The sequence below is a fragment of the Palaemon carinicauda genome, chromosome 36 (assembly GCF_036898095.1).
Source record: "Palaemon carinicauda isolate YSFRI2023 chromosome 36, ASM3689809v2, whole genome shotgun sequence".
Taxonomy (NCBI): domain Eukaryota; kingdom Metazoa; phylum Arthropoda; class Malacostraca; order Decapoda; family Palaemonidae; genus Palaemon; species Palaemon carinicauda.
Window position 1 is genome coordinate 43134408 of NC_090760.1, and position 6761 is coordinate 43141168.

Genomic DNA, 6761 nt, shown 5'->3' on the forward strand with positions numbered 1-6761 from the left:
GTCCCTTAGCTCGGGTGTCAGAGTTTTTTTTAATGGCGAAGACCAAGAATGCATTTAGAAGGACGGATGCCAACCTTCATAGGGAAAGTGTCTGTCTCCCCATAATTTGTCTTTACAATGGGTCTTTCTACCACATAATCCATCCTCATTAATCTTGCCAACTTCTTAAAAACCAGTAGACTAAACTTTTTTTCTTCCTCGTCATACACTTTTTCATGATTCACTATACACGTGTATACTGCCTTATTTCCTTCTAGATACTTTTTCTGGACTTATTTTATTATAAAAATATCATCCCCTGTGTTTTCTCCTTACATAAAACCAAAATGCTGCTTATGTTTATTTATCAAATCTCAGCCTTCTTTCTACGATTTTTTCTAGTATCTTGAATACAGGCTTCAAAAGCTTCATTCCTCTTTAGCTCCCACTGTTTAGCATGTCTTCTTTTTGTTTAAGAAATTTCTTTTTCCAATTGTCTTCACAGACTTCTGGTATTTCGTCTGTATCTCATATCTTTTCCAATAGTGTTTGCACCCACTTCTTCCCCTATATTTCCCAATGCCATAATCATTCATGTTCTGATGTCTGACTGTTATGCAGCTTTATTTACTTCTCTGTTCTTCAAAACATTCTTGATTTCTCTCTCTCTCTCTCTCTCTCTCTCTCTCTCTCTCTCTCTCTCTCTCTCTCTCTCTCTCTCTCTTGCTTATCTACTGGAGAATCAGTTTTTTGTTCTACACCAATTTTTAGTATATGATAACTGTGAAAAATTGTCTTTCCATCTTCTCTTTGTTTTCTCTTCCTCAAATAAGATATTTCCATTTCCGTTTTTAATAATACAAAATTCTTCTACATTCAACATGACTTTTCTTCTTGATTTTGCAATTTTGTAGATTATATTTTCTATCCCGGTGATCCCATCGTCTCATGGCAATCTCTCTTGGCTTCTCCCTTTAAGAGCGACCTATATTTGTTTCCATACTTGTCTAGCTATAATTTTCTGTTGTTTGGTAATTTTCATCTTCTTTTTATCCTCTTCTATTTATATACTTTTTATTTATATATGTTGGAACCTTTTGATTCCACCAACATACCAATTGTCCTCCCACACACCTATGCTGCTGCTGGTACTACAATCTCTCGCATAGCATCTAATATCTCTTCAGACGATTCTGATATTCCATTTACATATCACCTTTCTGTCTTTCAAAGTTATCTCTGAAATCTCTTGCACTATCCCCTTTCATCATCCAAGTTCAGACCTTCCCATTCCTGGCGATGGCTTTTATTTTCATTATTGCTTTTAATCTTAACTTGGGTGACGATGGGGCTCAGGTGCTGACCATACAAGGATTTATATGGTTGGTCTCTAGGACATAGCCCTGTTCCTTGATTTTGTCACTCCTGAAAGTTAAAGAGAAATATGTCATTATCATAGGTGATAATTGATTTTATTTCAGTGAAAAACGCCAAGTATTTAGCCTTTAATAATAATAATAATAAAGTTAAAGAGAAATATGTCTTTATCATAAGTGATAATTGATTTTATTTCAGTGAAAAATGCCAAGTATTTAGCCTTTAATAATAATAATAATAATAATAATAATAATAATAATAATAATAATAATAGAAGTATTGGAGATATTTTCAATCATTTCAATCAACATCATAATAGAACACTTAGCAGAAATCGAAATCAATTTCATCGAATACCAAAATCCCATATAAAATGGAGATAAGAACCGAATCTCATTTATGGAATTCCTTCCCATCCAAGAGCACAAGCCCTCTCTCTCAACACCTCCAGTGAAGTGCCCTTCTCCCTTCCCAACGACGATAGGAATGATGAGCATTTTAGCTCTATCAATGAGGAGTGAGTTTATATCATCAGAGTAATGGAAGTTCAAGATGCCAAGTACCGACCAAGGAGACTTTTTTGGGTCTCAGAAATCCACGAATATGAATGCGCGCGCGTGTGTGTGGATGTGTGTGTGTTTGTGCGTTTGTTAGTTATCATTTCTCCATCTATATATGGCAGACAGTGATGAGTATTGGAATTCACGCTGTTATGAAAGCTATCTCGTTTTAAATTATTCTGGCCTCTACAAAATAAAACCAGGAAATGGGTTCAATAGGTTTTATGGTACATATTCAATGATATATACTAATACTCGCTATACTTCTTTCAGCGTTTGACTATAATATCTTTCATCCATTATTTCATGTTCGAAAAAAATGACCTTGAAACAGCTTTTCAATCTGTGTTTGTTATATTGTTTAGAGTGTTAAAGGCCGCTCATGAATGGCAGAGGCAAGGGACAGTGACATTGCCCTAACAAACAGGTCAATGCCCTAAATACTGACCATATGATGTACAACCCCCAAGCCCCCTCTCCACCCAAGCTACGACCAAGGAGAGGCCAGGCAATGGCTGCTGATGACTCAGCAGATGGACCTATAGGCTCCACCAAACACGCCATACTTAGCTCACAAGGACGGTGAGGTTGCAGCGGCCAAATGAACCGACGAGTTTGAGTGGAATTCGAATCCCAGTACGGCAATCACCAGGCATGGACGCTACCACCTGGCCACCTCAAGAGATGAAGAAAAAAAATATTAAATATTCTTCGTTCTCCGATGTCAAAAAGCATTTCCTTATAAAGAATAAAAGATGCTAAAAAGATCATATTGGTAAATTTTTATCTCTCTTTTCTTATATATTTGAAGTTTTTTTTTTTTTTTTTTTTTTTTTTTTTTTTTTTTTTTTTTTTTTTTTTTTCCCGTTTCTGTATTTTCTCGTTCAACAAAATCAATTATTAATTACCTTGTCCTCACAGACAGGTGGCTGAAGGATAGAGTCCTCGTAGGCATGTTTTTCGGCTGAATAGGCATGAGTTCGAATCTCTGCCGGGTCAGAAGCTATTACCATAAAATGAATACCAGTGGATATATATTCCCAAGATAGAATTCGGTATTAGATGCTTTTGTTGGTTGATATTTACATTGATTGAAATCACGAGTGTTAGTGATATTTATTCATCTTAAAATAACCACGTGTTGCAAACTCACAATTCAGCTATCATGGTGATGGGTTTATCTTAAGTCTATGAACAGATTCCAGAATTCGACAGGAAATGTACGGTGACTTGTCATAAACTTATATCTCTCTTGAAGGCTCAGTTGGTAGAGTACTCACAGGCATGGTTTTCGGCTGAATAGGCAGAGGTTTGAATCTCTGCCCGGCCAGACGCTATTACCATAAAATGAATTCCAGGGGATATATATTTCCAAAATAGAATTCGGAAATAAATGCCCTTCTGGTTCATATTTACACACACACACACATACACACACACACACACACACACACACACATATATATATATATATATATATATATATATATATATATATATATATATATATATATATATATAGAAGTAGCAGCCTTGGCAAAGTTGCAAATGATAATTGGGCCCATTTTATGAGTTTTTGTTCGACAAACAATATCGTTATTGGAGGTACCCTTTTCTAGCACCAAAATATCCACAAATATACACGGATATCACAATGTGACAATTACAAAAATACAATAGCGATTAATAAAGAGACAAGGAAGACTAAGAAATAGAAGGTGTAGAGGTGCAGATATTGGTAGTGATCTACAGCTCCTATGGCGCACTGAAATTAAAACTGAAGGCACCCTACAGAAATGCAGATGGAATACCTAGGTTTGATACAACTAAGCTTCTAGAAGATGAGCATAGAGAAACCTTTGCAATTCAATATGGGAATCGATTTGCGTAGTTAGAGATTTTAAGAGACGATGAAAAGACAATCAATGAAGAATGGTGTGATATTAAAAACATATATCAATCAAGTGGAATTGAAGTTTTTGAGACCTGCAGTTACAAGGAGAACCCCATGGCTATCAAATGATACTTAGGATACTATAAAAAGGAGACAAACGGAGAAATTGATTGTTGAAGGTTTTCCAGGAATTAATTGAGATTACAATGTAGAGCATGCTAAGTATTCCAGTATTGATATTGGAGTCAATAGGAAAGCCATGAATAGCTGGCGAGAATATTTAGATAGGAAAGCAGAGGAGGCATACACAATTATGAATTATGGGAGTATCTATGGTATAAGAATTGCTCATAAAATTATTAATGAAATCTGTACTGGGGCAAAGAAGAATCATATGCCCATCAAAAAGAGAGATGACTCTGTCATAACAACAGAATAAAAAGAAAGGCAATGTTGGATGAAACACTTTAATGAGGTCAGGAATAGGAGATATAAAGCAGGGGGGGGGGTTATAATTTGATTTATATTCCTGAAACAGAGGAGGACCTTGGTGTGCCCATGAAAGAATTCAGTGTGTTGAAAGTCAAATCTATCATTAAAAAACCGAAGAGATGGAAAGCCTTTGGATACAATGGAATAACTGCTGAGATGATACTGGGCAAAAATGAAGTGACTCCCAGAATATTTACAAAATTATTCTTTACTGTATGGCATGATGAGGCAAAACCTGATGAATGGGAGTGTTTGTGAAAATGGAAAAACATGAGCTCTGACTGAATGCAATAAATACAGAGGTATCACACCTACGTCAGTTGTCATGTACTGACCAGATTTTCATTCTAATACATATGGTACAATGGTATGTAGAATATAGAAATTCACTTTAATAGCATATGTGGACTATGAAAAAGCCTTTAATAGTGTTCACCGGCCAATTTTGTGGAATACTCCTAAGGAATGTGTTAATACCTCTTTACTTTATCCTCCTCATGGATTTCGTAATCCTTAAAAACTAGGAGATGATGGAAAAGGATTGAACGGGATTGGTAACAAGAAATTAGCTGAAATAGAGTATGCTGATGACGCTGTCCTTATTTGTAAAACACAGCAGGACTTGCGAAGTTTGCTTACCAGAATGCATGAAATATCACATGACATTGGGCTTAAGATCAATAGAAGAAAGGCAGAGAGAATGACAACAGAATATGCAATGGAAGCTGTAATATCTTTGTAAGGAAAAAGGATTATTAGTGTGGAATCATTTAAATATTTAGAAGCAATATCCAATACAGCAACTTTAGAGTTAGAGTTTGATGAAAGATTAAAAATAAAAATGAGATAATGGCTAGGTTAAGTAAAATTTTCAAATCATATCACCAGAAAATTACATATAAAAAACAGGCTATATATCAGCTTAGTGAGATCAGTGTTACTGTATTGGCATGAGCCGTGGTATGACAAGAAAGAGTCTCTAACAGATTATGTAGGTTTGAGAACAAATCCCTCAGAAAATTATTAGGAGTTAATTGGCAGGACAGGATTAGAAATGAAACTATAAGATAGATTACTCGAGTACCATATGTGAATGATATCATGGTAAAAGGTAGATGAAGATGGTTTGTGTATGCTCTTCATACTTCCCAAAAGAGATTAGTTATCCAAACTTTTATCTGGATTCCACAAGGTATCAGAAGAATTGGAAGACCCAGGCCAACATGGGTGAGGAATATGAAGCGTGAATTAGGGGATGATGAATGAAGAAGTATTGATTTGAAAGCTCAGGATAGAGACGACTGGCGAAATCTAACCGAGCCCCTTTGCATCAATAGGCGTAGGAGGAGAGAATGATGATGATGATGATGATGATACACACACACACACACACACACACACACACACACACACATATATATATATATATATATATATATATATATATATATATATATATATATATATATATATATATATATATATGTTAGGTGTTCCTCTTAATTGTTTGCAAATACTTAGCTGTTACAATACAAACACTTCTTTGAGTCTGTATTAACTCTTCCCCAGCAGTCTCACGTCAAGGTAACAAAGGCAAACAAGATGCTATTATTAATTATAATTAGGAATGGGTCTTTGTAAAATAATAAGCAAAATAAGTAGTGAGAATGAAAATTTGAGAATAGAATCAGTAATTGGATATAGATAAAATGCTAAGGAAAAGGGATGTTGGAGTATCTTATACGAACCGATGTTAAATTGTTTTTGCTGTTGTATAATTCTATTCTTGTCTTAGTTTCTTTTTCCTTAACAGAGGTAGTTACATTTATTACAGGGAGTATCATACGTCTTATCATTAACATTTACAAGGCTTTCTTTTATAAACCAAAATGGGATAATAGAAACTTGATTCAGCTTGCCCTTACATGTTTCATAGTCATTGATGTTTTTGGCAATCTAGCTCCCAACTGTATGTATATAAACTCTTATTGAATAAACTTCACTTGCATTCACCTTCGCCTCTCTGTTTGTACTTAATAGCCACCTTGCACAATTGGTGACCGCCTGAGGACCAGCTCCATCCCGCCCTCCACCTCAGTGTAGGGCACTACTGTTTGATGATGCCCACCGCCAACCCTATCTCTTTTTTTTTTCCACGCAACATCCATGAAACTACCACACTTCGCAAGTACAGCGGCATTTGCCATGTTTCAACACGCTGAGGTTCAGTTTCGTATTAAGTGCTTGACTCACTTTAGCACCAAAGCAGACTATGTCCTTTCATTGATCCCCGAGGAAACTTTCCAGAAATCTCAGACTGGCTTGGAAACCAAGGGGATGTCCCAATAGCTTATGACAGCCCAAGAACTTATCTCCTGGTGTAGTACTCACCATCGCCAGCCGTCCATATAGCTAAACTGGGGGGACCAAAAAGCTTCGGGCAACATCAGGGAAATGAG